Source organism: Chinchilla lanigera, unplaced genomic scaffold (assembly GCF_000276665.1).
Source record: "Chinchilla lanigera isolate Chin_1 unplaced genomic scaffold, ChiLan1.0 scaffold00010, whole genome shotgun sequence".
In the NCBI taxonomy this organism is placed as follows: Eukaryota; Metazoa; Chordata; class Mammalia; order Rodentia; family Chinchillidae; genus Chinchilla; species Chinchilla lanigera.
Genome location: NW_004955411.1, coordinates 36,228,677 through 36,246,095, shown reverse-complemented (window position 1 = coordinate 36,246,095; position 17,419 = coordinate 36,228,677). Strand labels below are relative to the sequence as shown.

At 34.9% G+C, this 17,419-nt stretch overlaps 1 protein-coding gene across 6 annotated transcripts in view; it reads left to right on the top strand.

Moving 5' to 3' along the window:
- The window catches only part of Rev3l (REV3-like, polymerase (DNA directed), zeta, catalytic subunit), a 178,360-nt gene that overhangs the window by 512 nt on the left and 160,429 nt on the right, over window positions 1-17,419 (top strand). Inside the window, exons 1-2 of one of the 6 annotated variants that reach the window (XM_013510833.1) lie at window positions 5,022-5,042; window positions 9,406-9,533. The exons of 4 other annotated variants lie outside the window; for them this stretch is intronic. The gene's annotated coding sequence lies outside the window, so the exon portion shown is untranslated. Of the gene's footprint in view, window positions 1-5,021; window positions 5,043-9,405; window positions 9,534-17,419 lie in introns of those variants that run through there. One more of the 6 variants, XM_005377904.2, reaches the window with a different exon arrangement.

Here is a 17,419-nt window from a genome sequence, read left to right as displayed (position 1 = left end):
TCGGAGCCGCGTCTGGGTTCGCCCGGAAGACGGGCCGCGTGGTCGCGCGGTGCCCCTGTGGACAGGTCGCCGGCGGGAACCCGGACACTCCCGCGTCCTCCAGGCGCCCCTTCCCGGAGGGGCCCGGAGAGCCGAGGCGCGGTGTCAGCTCCGCGGTCAGTCGTTCCGGGCCGCCTCCTCGCTCTCCTCTGCCCCTTCCGGAGGTGCCGCCGGTTCGGAGCCTGGCGCCGGGGCCAGATAGGCTTTCTCGGTGAAGGGACCATGTGGCTCTGCTCCGCGTGCCGGTCCTAACTGTTGTTTAGCGCCGCTCTGCGCGGGTAGCATCCTCAGGTGCAAATGCTTTTCGGAAACGTGTAGCCTGGGAAGTAGGAAACGCGTGTTTATGTTGCCCAACGTGAGACATCACACCCGTGGAGTAAATTTATTAGGAACCACAGCCCAGCTCAGCAGCTTAAACCGTTTAAAATGCCTCCAGGCTGAGTTGTAGGATTGCATTAATAATATAGGTTCGTTTATTTTTAAGAGGGAATGGGGTGGGGGAGACAGCGGTGGCAGAAGCTATGTCTCAAAAGCTCTTGAGGGGGATGATAATGTAAGTAAGGTAGTGACCAGATTTACAAGGTGTTTTTAAGTTGTTTTGCCTTTTTCATGTTTTGAACTATTTAGCTGGAATAAAGAAGCTGCCTTCTGGGAAAGAATGCTCGTACTTGAGTTATGTATTGCCCCATGGGATTTTAGGTAGCGTTTCCCACTTGATGCGCCTTGCTCTCCTCGCCATTCATTGTTATTACGGCAGTCAGTTTCTACCGACTACCAAGAAGGGAACAGCGCTTCGCCAAACATGAGCACTCATTCCAAGCAGTTATCTTTTAATCTAAATTCTCTTTGTTAAAAATACCAATGCGAGATTTGGTAAATTTTCTTTTTTGAAATTGTGAGATTTTGTTGCTGTTATTCTTGAAAGATGGAGGTTTGAGTGCTGTTAACAATTTGTAGAAAGTGTAAAGTAACACTTGAAACTTGGCTGAAAAACATGCATTAAAGTGTTTTGAAGGGTAGGTTTTCTGTAGAGCTGTGCTGTCTTTGTTTCTTGTTCTCACATCAGATGCAGAGGGTAGGTAATGTCAAGTTGATATACATCTTCTTAGCTAGATCTCCAAACTTCAGATATGCTGATAGGCTGTATTGTGGCACTTCTGTGTATTAAATTGCATATGCTTTGGGTTACTTTTCAACAGTTTTTTCTCTTTCACACAAGTTATTAAATATGTATTCCTGAGTGATTTTCAGTCTGTTTTCAACAATAATTGTTATACAAGACAGTATTCCTTAAAAATGCGGAATCTAATGTACTTTTGTTTCTGGAGTAGTAAAAGTAAAGGCACATGAAGTATGCTGTGAGAAATATTTCTTCTTCCTGGACATCTCACTAGTTCTTCCTCGAGGAAAAAAAAAAGCCCAAACTGTTTTTTTGTTTTGTTTTGTTTTTAATATACCTTGAAATGTGTAGTGTAAGTGAACAAAAAAGTGAGACACTTTTTTGTACATACATTGAAAGATACAAATCTTGATACAGAGTATCCCAAACTTCACGTTAAGATTATTAAATTGTTTGCTGTATGGTTTACAGGTTCACAACAAATTTTTTGTGTCCTCAACAAGAAAAAAATTGGAGTCCATGACATACATTTAGAATGTACAGCTTTCATAAATTAAACCAGTAATTTTAGCATGTCAGATACTCTTAATGAAGGTAGTGTTAGTTAAAAGCAAAAACTGTAGAATAGTCTACTTTTGAATTCTCTCCTCAAAGAAAACCAGTCCAGATCATCAAATACAATCAGACCAAACTAGGTTAGTAAAAGTCTGAATGCTGGCATTTTAAATGAAGACAGGTGTAATATTTGAAAATACAAATGACTGACGTTTGTATCTTTACTAATAAGTAAGTTATTGAAAATTTGTCACACATGATAAGCCAGTGCTACAGAAAGCACCATAAAAACAGGTCTTTCATATATAGGAATTAATTTTGGAAGTCCTTAATTTTTTACCTTGATATGGAGAAAAGCTGTTTTTAAGTTGAATTTGCTTTAGAAAGGAGGTCCTGAAAAATGGCAGTAGAAGAAATTCTTTCAAATAAAGTAGCTATTTGAGAATTATGTAATAAATTCTGAACTGATTGGATTAATACATTTTTACCACTTAATTAATACATTTAATTAATTAATACATTTTTAGCATTTTTTGCTCTATTGATGAGAAGTATTTTTCTGCTTTAGGAAACAGTCCAGTTGACTTCTGGTTGTCCTGTGTTTTGGGGACATTATTTGACTAATAATAAATCAAGTATTGTAGGCTTTCAAGTGTCCATATCATGAAATGGTAAAATTTGAAAAAGTTTTTTGAATGGTAAGTCTTGGCTGACTGATTTAATCCCTTGCTGACTGAGGATATTGGTTCCTAAGAGAATTGCCTAAATTTTCTGCATGTGAGTGATGAATTTATTTTTCAAAGAACAAAAACCTCTGCTTTAGTTCATTTAAAAAAATGTCTTGAAGTTTATTTTGAACTATGTATGGAGCAGTATCTTTCTAGAAAAACATGGTTATTTTTTCTTCTATAATGACATTTTGGTAACTTGTCTCAGTAGAAAGAAACAAGACTATAAATAAAGTGTAGGATAACGTTCTCTCATTTAGGTTTGAATATGGGTATGACCGCTCTGGGAATCTCTCCGCATAAAGTCCTGAATCTTCATTATAAGGACCCGAACTCGGGTGGAAATCGTACATTGTCCAGTTTCCATTTCTCAACTCTTGCTTAGTTGTTTAGTGTAACTCCCTTTATGCTGAGTTTAGACAGCTCTTTCAGTTTTCACAGCACTAGGTTAAACAGAATTAAACTTTCAAAGAGCTTCCCTGCTGAGATGCAGAGTAGTAGTAAGTAGAAGAGTGTGAGATAGTCACAAAGCAAATAATTAAAGTAGGCCAAACAGACTATAGAGGGAGCTGCTTGTCTTTACAATTACTGTGAGTTGTAGTACCCTCTTCTCATAAGTCTTCTTTCTACTCAGTATTTTAGTAGATGTTCTAGATGCTAGCTGTTAAATATGAAATCAAGTTATTTAACGTGTTTAGAAAATCTGACAAATTACGTAAGTGTGTAGTACTTATTTGAATGCTGTATTCTATAATGTTAACCATAATCTACCAAAATAACCTCTGTTTTTATAAATTGGTAGATTATTAAATAAATTTCTTATGAGGACAGCTTTTGAAAACAAGCATTTGTCAATTCAAATTACAAAAATTTCTCTGATGAAACTCATGTTTGTTGATGCCTTTGTTTTCACTGAACCATTTAAAATATTTTAAGATCACACAGTACCTATTTAATCATAATAGAGATTTTAGGAACATTACAGAGATTTCGTGACTATGTATCACAAACAGGATTGATCACTTCATTTAGTAAGTTTTGGAGTTCTAAGTAACAAGTATTGTTAGCCTTTTATATTATGTTTGATTAAAATTATAATCTATGCACCTGTAGAGACTGAGGCAGTAAGATCACAAGTTCATCCCCAGCCTAGACAATTTAGTGAAATCCCCGGAGCCATCATACTTGTGGGTACAGTAAAATCAGATAATGTATGATTAGTTCATTTGGTGAACAGTGAACACATAAGGAGAACCTACTGTGTATATATCAAGTTATTTTTAAGGGTCTTCATTAAAAATAGCTTTAACCTCTAGAAACTCATAATGTAGTGTAAATGAGACTGGTAAAGAAAATTTGAACAAAGAATAATTGGATCTCAATAGAAATGTGTCTGTGATATAGTGAGCACTCAAAGGAGACATGTTCAATGACTAGTCAGACAAAAAGGGGAGTAAGGGAAGGCTTCATGGAGGAAGTATGGATTAAGGAATTTTAAAGGAATTTTTAAAGAATTTTAAAAATCTCATAGAGGACCCAGATACAAGGTTATTCACAAATGGCGAGAACTGCTCTCTACAGGGCAGCTTGGCAATGTATATGAAGTCCTTGAAATATTTCTTTTGACCCAAATAATCCTAGTTTTAGGGATTTTAATCTGTGGATTTAAATCTCTTGGCAACTGTGATTATCTTTTGAGTCCATCTACTTCTCATTATCCATCACCACTCTGGTCTAAGCTAGTCACGTGTTTGAAAGGGCTTACTACAACAGCCTCCTAATCTTGGTTTATCCCAATCCACCCTGTCAATTTCTAATTTGATTTCTACACTGTAATCAGAGAGATCTTTTCAAAATGCAACCAGCTTAAGTCACAGTACTACTTGATGTGCTTCAATAGTTTTCCATTGTGTTTAGGATACAGACAAAACTCCGTATCTTATGTAGTGGCATTTGCCTATCTTAAGGTCTTGTATAGTCTGACCCTTACCTTCCTGACCAGTCATAGTTTGAGTGTATTCTTCTTGCCCTGCTGTTTGTGTACCAGCTATATTGGCATTATTTCAATCCCTTATTCTTGCCATGCTCCCTCCCACAATGAGGGCTTTGTACATGCTGTTCTTTCTGCCTAGAATGTTTTTCCCTACCTTTACCTAAACTTCAATTTAGCTTTCCTCAGGGAAGCTATCCCTATCGTAGACTCTCAGAGCTGCATGAACTCCACCATAACATTTGCTCCAGTTACAACTTTATATGTGCTGGAAATTTTTCCTCTTGTCTCTCAATAGATTGTAACTTCCAGAAATGCTGGTAATTTGTTCGTTTTACTTATTATTGCAGAGCTCATGTTACTCAAGCATTTGTTGGAAGAATTAATCAATAGATGATAGCCATCACAGAAAACAGCCATCGCTATTCAACAGTTGGGAAGTGATTACAGAAATTGGGCGTATTCATGTAGTCAAATATTATTCATCATTAAAATCATGTTTTAGAATATATAACATGGAACAGCTGGGCATAGTGACTCATGCCTGTAATCCCACAACTTGGGAGGCTGAAACAGGAGGATCAAGAGTGAGCCCAGCCTGGACTACAAGGTGAGACTCTGTCTCAGAAAAACAAATTTTAAAAAAAAAGAAGATTATATAATAACATGGGGAAATGCTGTCAGTGTATTATGTGGAAAAAATCATTTTACAAAATAAGCACTTATTAAAGATGCAGAAAAGGGGGCTGGGGATTTAGCTCAGTGTCAAAGCGCCTGCCTGGCAAGCCCAAAGTCATGAGTTCGATTCCTGGTACTGGAAGAAAAACAAAACAAAAAAAACTAAAGATGCAGAAAAGTACATCAAAGTATAATGGCTGGTTCTCTGTGTGTTTTGTATTTTTCACCTTTTCTACTGAGAACATACATTGATTTTATAATTTGTTAAAAAAAAAAAAAAAAAAAAAACTCCCTTTATAAGTTAAGGAAAAAACCAATTTTCTAGATATGGTTCAAAAGTGTAAGGCTCATTATGGACCTCCAGAATAAATATCAATCAAATTCATGATTGCATGAGGATAATATTGATGTTAATAACATAAATTCAGTTTAGCAACTGCAAAATGATGGTTATATTAAAGCAATCTAGTAATTTCTGACTTTATCCATTTATATGTAATGTGTTCTCAAAAATTTTTTAGAGTAGCATAGTTCTGACACATGATAGCAATGAAACAGACAGTAAGGACCAGAAATTCGCTCAAGTACAGTATATATGAACTTAATATATGAATGGATGCCACTGCATTGTTGGGATAGCTAGTTACTATTATGGAAAATGAAGTAGTTAGCTTCCAGAAGAGTCAAAGATTTAAATGTGAAACAGAAAAATAGAATAATTGTTTTTATGTAATTCACAAATGGTGAAAGCTTTTCAGAGTGTGAAAAACAATTGAAGCTAGATTGCTGAATTTTAGGACATAAAAATAAAATTCTGTATGAGGAAAAAATCAAGTTAAAAGTTAAACATGCTGACAAAACTTAGAAATTTTCACAAAGGAATAATTTCTTCCTAATATACAGATTGCTTCTAGCTAATAATCCAATAGAAAAGTGAGCAAAGAGAATTCATATGAAAAGGTATATACAATTTTATTGATGATAAAGATGTTCAGACTGCAACATACTGCTTACCACCTGTCAAGTCAGCAGAAATTGTTCGTGTAATATAACATGGAAAGGGTAAGAGGAAGGAGAATGGATATCTTCATATATTCCCAGTTAGGAATATTAAGTATTCTGATTCTACAGGAAGCAGTTTTGAAGTGGTTTTCAAAATTATTGTACATTTATTTTATACTAGAAATTCCATTTCAGTATTTTATCTCTAAAAGATTTTACATGTGTTAAACATGAAAGAGTATTTGTGGTAGCATTATTTGTCAGTGCAAAAATTGGAACCAACCTAAACATAAATGAGTAGGGGAGTGGTTTAAGCAAATTACTGTATGTCTGTTCAGTGATATACTAGACAACTCCTAAAAGCAGTGAGACAACACTGTGCGGCTGTGGTTCCATGTGTAAGATACCAGAGAAAAATGAGATGAAAGAGTCCATTATGCTCCATCCAATATATTGCCATTTGTGTGGTTTAGATTAAAAATACAGAATGTAATATATGTGTCTAGTTATTTTATCTTTGGAAGGATGTATGAGCATTTGGTGACAGTGATTGCCTCCAGTGAGTAGAACTGGTTTATGGAGAGGACAAAAGTAGGCTAACACTTTTTAGTAGTATATACCAAATAGTGTTTGGTAGTCTATTGGTGTACATCTATATCTACATACAGTATTTAGAGTTAGTATTTTTGTGTTATGCTTATGGGAAAGGAAGAGCAAAATTAAAGGGCCATCATAGTTGTTAACAGTTATTCAGTGATTACTGGATATAATTTTATGTTAGAGGTCTTCTAGTTGAAGACCTTTTCATAAGGCTTTCTTCATAAGACCTCTTCATCAGCTTTCAGTTGATGTTACATGGCTCTCTGGAAGGTGGCCCTTGTGGAATGGAGACTAAAAGAAGGCTTCTTTTTACTCTTGTAAACAGTGATGAGTGACAGCCAGTAGTTACTGTACCTTTTGATATTTTAAGTGCATTAAAGGAGTTGACTTACTAATTGGAATCTACTTCAGCAGACAACTACAGAGGATATAGCTACCACTGATGGAAGAGGAATTATAGAACTGCTATTGGAGTTGGTTTTCAGTGTGCCTGACAAACATGCCACCCAGTGCAGGGTGCAGCCCTGTCACTGATGATGAGATCACAGAAGCAGAGAGGGTGGCCCTGGGGGAGGGGCTCAATCTAGGCTTCAATCTCTGCGATCACTTCTGTTGTCATCCTGCTTGTCATGTGTGCTTGTACCATTTTAGCTTGCTGCATATATTAGGCTTGCCTATTAGTGTGCGTATGTTCTGCAAAAATAAACTATCGTTATTTTGAAATATTCTTGACATGAAGATGTTTTGATTTAAAATTCATATTATTATGAATTTCAGCATTATATCATATCAAAGCATATGTACCATAGTATTTTAAAATTTAAGCTTCTTATGTAAAGAACATATAATTTGTTTTTATAACAAGCATCATGTAGATGCCTGCAAATGCCTCCATTGTCTAATATGCTGAAAAAATATTAGTTACAATGGGAAAAAGTTTGGATGACACTTCTAGTTAAATCCTCTCATTTTATATAAACAACATGTTTTTGATAGGCAAATTCAGGGATTTCTCCACTGTCCAGTGGTGAGAGGTTAGGTTAAACTGCGGATCCTGACTCACTGCTCTCTACTTCACACCAACACCCCAAACCTTTTTATCTGAGGGAATATTGGAGGAAGGCATTGATAATAGTTGAAAGAGGAATGTAATAGAACCTTGGAGAGATTATTAAACGAGCTGTACATGCGTAGTTTAGAAATCTTTACAGGCCTATTGTATCTCATAATGATTACAGTCTCCTAGAATAGATTATAGTGATATTCATTTTGTGATGATTGTCCCTATATTCTTTTAAAAAGGATAATAACTGTTAGTATAGTAAGAGGAATTTATGACAGATGTAAACAAAACTTGATGCTAAAATTGTATGCAGGTTTTAAGAAATGCATTAGACCCTTCAAGTTTCTTTGCTGCTTTAAATTTTCTCTCATCTTGCTTTTGATTGGATTAGAATTTACTCAATTAAAAATAAGCTAAGTGAAAAATGATTAACACTTATAAGCAGTAGATTTCAGAGGATGTTGCTATTGGCCCTAGATATTTCAAAAAATACTCAAAAATTTATTGAGTGAGCTGAGCGTGGTGGCACACACCTGTAATCCCAGCACTCTGGGAGAGTAGGATGGGAGGGTCAAAAGTTCCAGCCCAGTTGGGTCAGTTTAGCAGCTAAGCTAAAACAGAAACAACAACAAATCCCAAAAGTTACTCATTTTAACACCATAGTGATGCTCAGGAAGAGGAAATAATGTGAGTTAAGGTAGCATGACTTTGGATTAAAGTATGTTAACTTGTAATTTCCATGTGAATATAGATAAGACAGGAGTGGGTATGTTAGGCAATTAGAAAGATGTCCATTAGGGCCATGTATATAGCTCAGCAGCATAAGCACCTGCCTGAAAAGTGCAAGATCCTGAGTTCGATTCCCAGTACCGGAAAAAAAAAAAAGATGTCCACTAATGTGGATGTAATTTTGAAAACAAAACAAATTGTAATAAAACTAAGACTCTCTTAATGATAGTCTTTTTAAATATTTAGGGAAAACTTTTTTTCCGTTTCTTTTGAGTTTTCTGAATCATCTGTGTTTCTTCTAGTTCTCTACATTTTTGAACATTTCTTTTTTAAAATGAAAACTATTTTGTTCCTTAATTACTATTGGAAGATTGGACTGTTTTCTGCAGCAGAAATTGAAAATACACCTACTAGCGAAGTAAATTCTGAGAAAAATGGATAGTAATTTTTAATGAAAAATGTGTATATATATTTTGAGGGGGCCAATTCTAATTTCTTTTTAGATGATAGTTTTGGAAAATATTAAGGAATTGAGGTCAGTTTCCTTGGGACAGTTAGTTTACTTTGGGTTTAGAGAGCATTTACTATATAAAAATTCAAATAAAAGAAGATGTGTTACCTCAAAAATGCCATGTCTGCTATATAACATTATATAAAATTTTTCTATTTTTCTTCCATTTATTACAATTACCAAGGAATTTTAACAAATTTTTTAAAATTTCATTTTGCATATATATATATTTACACTTCAAAGTAATTTAAAAATTAGGTTTTGCTTGAGATGTGAAGTAAAACTTTGTAAATAATACATGTTGATATGTGAAAGAATGTAAAGTTAAAACATGTTGGCATACTCTTAGTTTCCAGAACAAGAAAATGACTAATCTAAATTTCATTTCAGAATAAAAATCAAGACAAGCCACATAAAAGCAACCTAAAAATTAAACTGTCATCATATTATTTGTTTTAAAACTATGGAATAATATATCTGAGGAAGATTTCTCTCAAAATTGTTTTTCTCAATTTCAAGTAAGTAATTTATTTTGGTTAATATATTGGGGGTGAGGGGGGTGGGTTGATCCTTGGCATTGAAGTTGGTAAATCCTATTCATCTATAAAGTAACAACTCAAATATTGATCTCTTTAAAGCCTCTGTGACTCCATTTCCCACTCCCAAGATATTATCTCCTTGATTTTCTAAACCCTAGCCCCCTTAACATTGCTATTACAGGACTTAATAATCTAGTATTGTGTTTGTCTGTAGGAGTAGTCACATGGCATTACCCTCATGTATCTCCCTTCATCCACCCTGTAATGCTTCTACATCCCATTGCATCATATTGTGGAGAGACCCTGGGCAAGTTATTTTACTTCTGTGTGCCTTAATTGCCTCTTCTATAAAATAAATTTTAATGATTTCTACTCTAGAGTTATTATGATTGAATAAGATAACCAGGAAATGTCTGGCATATATAGTAATGTAAATGCTACTTTTGAACCCTTTTCCTCCAGAATTTGCCATATTTACTTCATATTACTAAGTGCTTTTGAAGTGTTTGAATTGAATTGAAATGAATTTTTACAGGTGGTCAGTGATTCATGGGTGAATGCCTGTTTAAAATCCTTTAAAAAATCGGATATGCCCATCCAGGCCTGCATCTTTTTAACTATTGATGTATATAGACAGGGACGTGCCCAGGTCTAATCTAGTGCTGCATATTAGGTTAAATGTATTTCTCCTGTAAAAGAGCCTTATTTTCTGAAGACATCAGTAGTGCTTTAAAAAAAATCATGGTAGAACATGTTGAATGTGTGTGCACCAAATGCCACAGTAAAGATAACAAGTCAATAGGGATTTATTCCTTCCTTTTTTCTTTTTGTAAATTTGTAACACACATATACACAATAGTTGAATCCTTTGGTTTTTTAATCTGTAAGGATTGTGGAATAATCTATAGGCCAAATGATGCATTATTGCTTAGAGCGTCAACTGTCTTCATCATATATTTTCTATATATATTTTCCCAGGTTGTTTTGTTTTTAATAATATTATCTTTTTTTTAAGAAGTCAGAAAGATTTTCAGTTACTTTTGATGTATCACACCTTGGTAGACAATGTTGAGGATTTTCAAAATAGAAGCCATATGCAGTACTAATTAAATGCCTTACTTTTATATCATTTACTAACAGGTTGTAGACCATTTATTGAGCCCTTACTATATGCCATATTCTAAGTGATTTAATCTTCCTGATAGCTCTGTAAAATTTTTTACTGATATTTCCATTTTACACTTGAGGAAATGAGGCATGGGGAGGTTAATTGACTTTTGCCTAAGTTATGTAGCGTAATGTTTACCTATAGCGTATGAAAATTAAGTGCAAGAACATGGCCATTATCCATCCAACAGAAGGAGTAGAGAAGCCAAATTTGAGATGTCTGTCTCGTAACATTTTGGAATTCAATAAGAACCATTATTGAGTTGTGACAGTGACCATAAATATGTCCTTATTCACATTTTCTTGTGATAGTACCCCCAGACTGACCCATTTTTTTCCTAAACAATATTAATGTCTCAAATTCACATTCTCATTTGGGCTGAATTATTTTACATAAATTTGTTTATGAGGTGAGAGGAATTCACTATAATGTTAATATATTTTTCTAAACTTTGTGTTTGTAATTAAACAAGTAGTATACTAGTATGTACAGTTGGATCTTTTTTTTTTTTTTTTTTTTGGTCTTTTTGGGATAGGGTCTCCCTGTGCAGTTCAGGCTGGCCTTGAGCTCACTTTGTAGCCCAGGGCCTCGAACTGGCAACAATCCTGCCTCAGCCTCCTGAGTGCTGGGATTACAGGCATGTGCCACCACGCCCAGCTGTATAGTTGAATCTTCCTATCTGCAGGTTGCATATACAGAGATTTCAACCAACTCTGATCGAAAATATTTGGGGAAAAAATCGTGTCTGTTCTGAATGTGTGTAGACTTACTTTTTCTTGTAATTGCTCCCTAAACAGAGTATTAACAGCTATTTGTATAGCATTTACATTATATTTGCTATTGAAAGTAAGTCAGAAATCATTTAGAGTGTATGGGAGGCTGTGGGTAGGTGATATGCAAGTGCTGTGCCATTTTATGTAAGGGACTTGAGCATCTGTGAGGGTATCCTAGAACCAGTCTTCCACAGATACCAAGGAACAACTGTATTCTCATTGTGAAATTTAAGAAACAGAACAGATGAAGCAGAAATTTTCTTTGAACACTAGTCTTACTCTTTTTCCTACTTTTATCACTGTTTGCTTACTGTATAACCTCCCCAAAACTTCGTGCTATAAAGCAACAGCTGTTTGTTAACCTATGACTCTGAGCCAGGGTGTTAAGCATTTGTGCTGCTGCTTCTGTCTGCTCTTGTTTAGATGGCTGCATCCAACTGATAGTGAGCTAGAAAGTAGTTGGTCAAGGGTAGTTTTACTCGTAGGTCTAAAATTGGTGCAGGCTATTGTGTGGGTGATAGAAGGCTCTGTTTCTAGCCGGCTAGTAGAAACTCCTTTACCTGGAGGTCTTACTGGGATTTGCAGTGAAGCAGCAAATGAAGGCAAGCCCCATGTGTTTTTTGTTCCATGGGCCAGAGCAGAGCACCTGGGCAAACCCAGAGTTGATATGGAGGGGTCCCTAAGTGTGTGTCTAATTAAGGGGCTATTACTGCAACAATTATATTATATTAAATCTATTATATTACTGTTGCTGGCTGACTCTTTTTTCAGGAAGCATTTGCCAATGTGACATTGCCCCTCTCTTCACTAAATAGTTCCCCACTTCCACTTCCTACAGCTCTGGAAATTGAACTCAGGACTCTCGAATGGTGGGCAAGCCCTCTACCATTGAGTTACACCTCCAGCCACTAGTGTTTACATATGCTGTTTCCTCAGTGATTCAGATACATGAATTTAGTTAATTTCTGTTCTTGTTTTTATTCCATTCTCATCATCCTTCCATATCTTTTCTGATCCCATTCACTCAGTAGATACTGTGCATCACCATAAGGTACCATAAGCTGGGAAGCATGTAGAACAAGACTCTTAAGTTCGTCATCATCATCCAAGTTATTTAAAGTTCCCTACCTGTCTGCTTCATTATGTGAACAAAGTTCTGTACAAACAGATAAATTACAACTTTTTTTTAAATGACCACCAGATCACATCAGGCTGGCTCTATTTTGTTTACATTTTAAAAATACGTTGTCTGATGTAATCATTAGTCTTTCTGGAAAATGTAGCTGGCAGTTCTTGATTTACTTCAAAGCTATTGCTCCACTCATGTGTGACAAAAAATGAGATTTTGACAGATTTTTTGTGTATTTTTTGTAAGGGTCTCCTCCTTATTGATGGACAGAGACCAGCTAATTTGGCTCTGAGAAGAAAGCTGCACAGACGAAACTGTGTCCTTTCCCTGAGAGATGGAAACTGTAGTCTGTTGAACTGGGTCTGCCAGGAGTGAAAGACCGGAAAGGACGTCATGACAGCTGTGTGACTGTTTAGAAGTTACTATAGGACCTGGGCTGAGTTTCTAGATTTTAGTTCACAGGACTATCTCCTTCCTGATTGTTCTTTAAAAGGAAAATAACGTAAATTGAAAAGTGAGAAATAGCTTACAATGAATTCTTACGACAAAAACTGTAATACAGAAGTCATTTTAATCTGTACTCCCACCAGAAATGTAAGATTTCATGTGTTTAAGATTATGTTCTCAAATTTTTTTAATTGGTATCAACCTGATAGGTGAAAACACAAATCTTGATGTTTTAATTTGTTCTTTAATTATTAGTGGCATTTTTTTCTGTATGCTTGTGAGGGATTTATATTTCTTTTTTATTGTACTCTTTGTTTATCTTTTACCCATTTTTCTGTTGAGTCTTGGTCTTTATTTTATTTTATTTTATTTTATTTTTGTTTTTTCTCCAGTACCAGGAACCGAACTCACAACCTTGCACTTGCCAGGCAGGCGCTTTTGCCACTGAACTAAATCCCCAGCCCCGAGTCTTGGTCTTTATTGATCCTGAAGAGCTCTTCATATATTAGGAAAATTGCTTTCTATCTGAATTGAATCACAAATACTTAACCACTTTGTTCTTATGGTAAATACTTTTTATTTAAATAGTGTTTTTCACTTTATAAAATTTTTTGTATCTCAAAGCTCTAAAATTACATTTAGATGAAATTGTATTTAAGTTCTAGGCATGAGAGTGGAAGGAAAAGATCTGGAGTTACCCTATCTTATTTAGAGTTTACCTTTTAAAACCATATGGCTTAAAAAGCAAAGTTTCAAAAGGAGCCTGTCTTTATTTGTTATTCTTCTAATTTGTTTCTATCCAAGAAGTAGGATCGTCTTTGGAGGACTATTTTAGATTATCAACTTGTATAACAGGTAGAAAATACTTTATATCAGTTAGAATAAATTGTTAATAATGTTGCCTTAGGTCTTAATGTATTTCAGTTTGTATGTGTATGTGTGTGTGTGCACACACGCTTGTGTGTTTTGTTTAACACATACATGAAATAGGACTAGTGGTTCGGGCAGTGGTGTAATATCCTCTATCTGTTCAACCAACCTTACATAGTCATCCTCATGGATATATATGAGACTGGCTTGGGTTAATTTTCAACCTAATGAGTTACATGGAAGAATGACAGAGAAACAAAATGCAGCTTGCTTTCTTTCTTTCTTTTTTTTTTTTTTTGAGAAAGCAGTACTACTACCCACTGCCTAAATAATGTCCCAATTTTTTTTAGAGGATTGTGGGGAGCTAGGAAGAAAATGACTGAGGCATCTATCACTTCCTGTGCAGCAGCTGACCTTATGAAATAATAGACTTTTTCCCTTGACTTGGGTATAAAAAAGGCTTAAAAACTGCAAGCCTAGATAAAATAGCATGCTTTGAGTAATTTAATACAGTTCTAAACTTTTTTTTCCATGTGTAATTTTGCCCAGCAGGAACAAAAAGACCCCAAAACAAATAGTCCTTACATGAGTTCTTGGCGTGGTTGAACACCAGATTATCCTATGCTTTACGTAGTTCTTAATTTTTCAAAGTTATGAAGGTGTTCTTTAGGGTCTGTCATTCATATTTTTATAATATTTCACTAAAAATTGAAAATTTTCCACTTGATACCAAATTTTTGGCATACTATTATTTCCAGGGTTAATCTTTTTTTAAAAAAATTGTAATATTTTTGTCAGGCGTGGTAATCCCAGTTATAAAGGAGGCTGAGGCAGGAGGGTTGAAAGTTCCAGAGACTAGGCAATTTAATCTGATACTGTCTCAAAAAATAAAAAAGGGGTAGGGTTGGAGCTTAGTGGTAGGTAGGGTGTTGGCCAGCATGCATGAGGCTCTAGGTTCAATCCCCACTACTGAAAACAAACAAACACACTGAGATTATACTATATCTCACAATGTGTAGATTTATTACAGTAATTTTCCTTTCTGAAGAGCTAATATTAAACTGATGGGGCATCTTTTAATAGAAGACTTAAAATGTGACAGTTCTTTGTATTCAAACTATATGTCTTTATTTAATGTGTGCGTGGAATTTATTTGTTTCTCACTTTTAGTTCTTTCTTTTTGCCTTACATCTGTAATTGTTTTATTTTTGTTTTGTTTTTTTTGTTTTTTCTCCGGTACCAGGAACCGAACTCACGACCTTGCGCATGCCAGGCAGGCACTTTTGCCGCTGAGCTAAATCCCCAGCCCCTCATCTGTAATTGTTTTAACTTTGTATACTTTGATGTGTTACTTGGGACATAAAGTTTCTTATTTGTCTTTGATAGCAGTGCTTCTAACTTTTTGTTGTGAAGAATTGATTTTTTCGGATTTTTAAAAATACATTAGATGCGTTACTAGAGCAAAAGAAATGAAAAAGAAAAAAGGCAAACTATATTTTAAAAATTACTACATTTAACAGTTACAGAATTGCTGTAAAATTGCTTAAGTTTTTAAATGCTAATTTTCAAGCTTTAAACTTGTCATGTTACAGACCTGTAAAATCTAGTTCATAGATGGCACTTGAGTAGCAGTTAAAGAAATACTTCAGTTTAATCTTGAATCCTGTTTCTTGTCCTGTGTCAAAATTATTATTCCTGCTTTCTTTTAATTTGGCTGTTGCCATTACTCATATAAATCACTATCATTATGCTTAATCCTTTATGTCACTTATTTTTTTAAGACTCATCTGAAGACATTTCAGTAGGAAGATTTTAAACAATAAAAATTTGTTATAATTGATACTTATTTTTATTGTAATTTTTTACTTTTTTTTTTTCTTTTTCTCTTTTTGAGACAGGGTTTTGCTGTGCAGTTCAGGCTAGCCTTGAACTCAGTTCTATGGCCCAGGCTGGCCTCTAACTCACAGTGATCCTCCTGCCTCAGCCTCCAGAGTGCGCTGCTATTACAGGTGTGCACCACCATGCCTGGCATTTTATACTTTTAAAGTAACCTTATTTTCCACTTCTTTTAGTTATGTCTTCTGCAGTATAAACTATTTAATGCATTTTTGTTCTAAAAAGGATAGATAAATCGTTCATTTAGCTCATATTAAAGAGAAAAAATTTTCAAAATAAGATAATAGGGTAACAATGGTTAATACATTGCATATTGTTATCTTTAAATTAGAATACAAGGTATCAACATTTAATTGTCCAAACAGTATTAGCACAAACTTTCCTTTTCAGTGAGCTAAGAGAAATTAGTAGTATAGCTATATTAACTATCTTTTATAGAGATATATTTTAAAAATAAAATATATTTTATATATTAATATAATATATAAAATATATTTTTTGCTTTTCTTTTTCTTTTTTCTGTTCATCCATCCCAGCTTCTCCTTCCTTTTGAAGTTTCTTCCCATTTTACAGTATCTATTGTATAGTTTGGGTCTTGAGCTTCTCACACTAGGGAGACAATACAGGTTTTACACATATGCATCTGATTTATTTCACTTACGAGTATGATCTCGAGTTGCATCCATTTACCTGTAAAAGTCTCCAGTTATCCTTCTTTTTGGCTGATTAGTACTTCGTTGCATAAAAAGTCCACATCTTTTTTACCCATTCCTTGGTTGATGGGCACTTGGGTTGTTTGCAAGACCTAGTTCTTACAAATCGTGCTGCTATAAACATGGTGCACGTACATCACTGTGGTATGATGTTTTAAATTCTTCTGGGAAGATACCCAGAAGGGGAATAGCTGGGTCAAATGGGACCTCCAATCTTAGTTTTTTGAGGAATCTTCATACTGATTCCTACAGGGGTTGTACCAGTCTACACTCCCACCAATAGTGGAGACATGTTCCTTTAGATAAATCATTTTTAAAAGCATATACACTGAATGTAGTTATAGTATAATTATGAAATTCAAGGATAAGACGAAATATTTTCTTTTATGTAATGCAGGTTTAGAATCCATTATCCAAAATGCTGAGACCAGAAATTTTTTAAGATTTTGCATATAGGAAATGAAATATTTTAAGTATAGGACCGACATTTGAAAATTCATTTGTGTTTCACAAATACCTGAAGGTAATTTTATACAATAATTTTAGTACACCTGTATTTAAACTCTAATCCATCATGTGAAGTTAGGTGTGGAATTTTCTACTTACGGTGTCATTAAATGTTTATGATTTTGGAACATTTCAGACTTTGTAATAGGGATGTTCAACCTATACAGGAAATACAGCTTAGGTTAGTTTTTCAGCACTACCAACTTTCCACACTAATCTGTAATTCTATTTTATTTACTTATGTTTCATTTTTTGAGATAGGGGCTTGCTGTGTAGTTCAGGCTGGCCTTGAACTGACTTTGTAGCACAGGTGTGGACTCAAACTTTCAGTGACCCCTGCTTCAGCCTCCTGAGCACTGGGA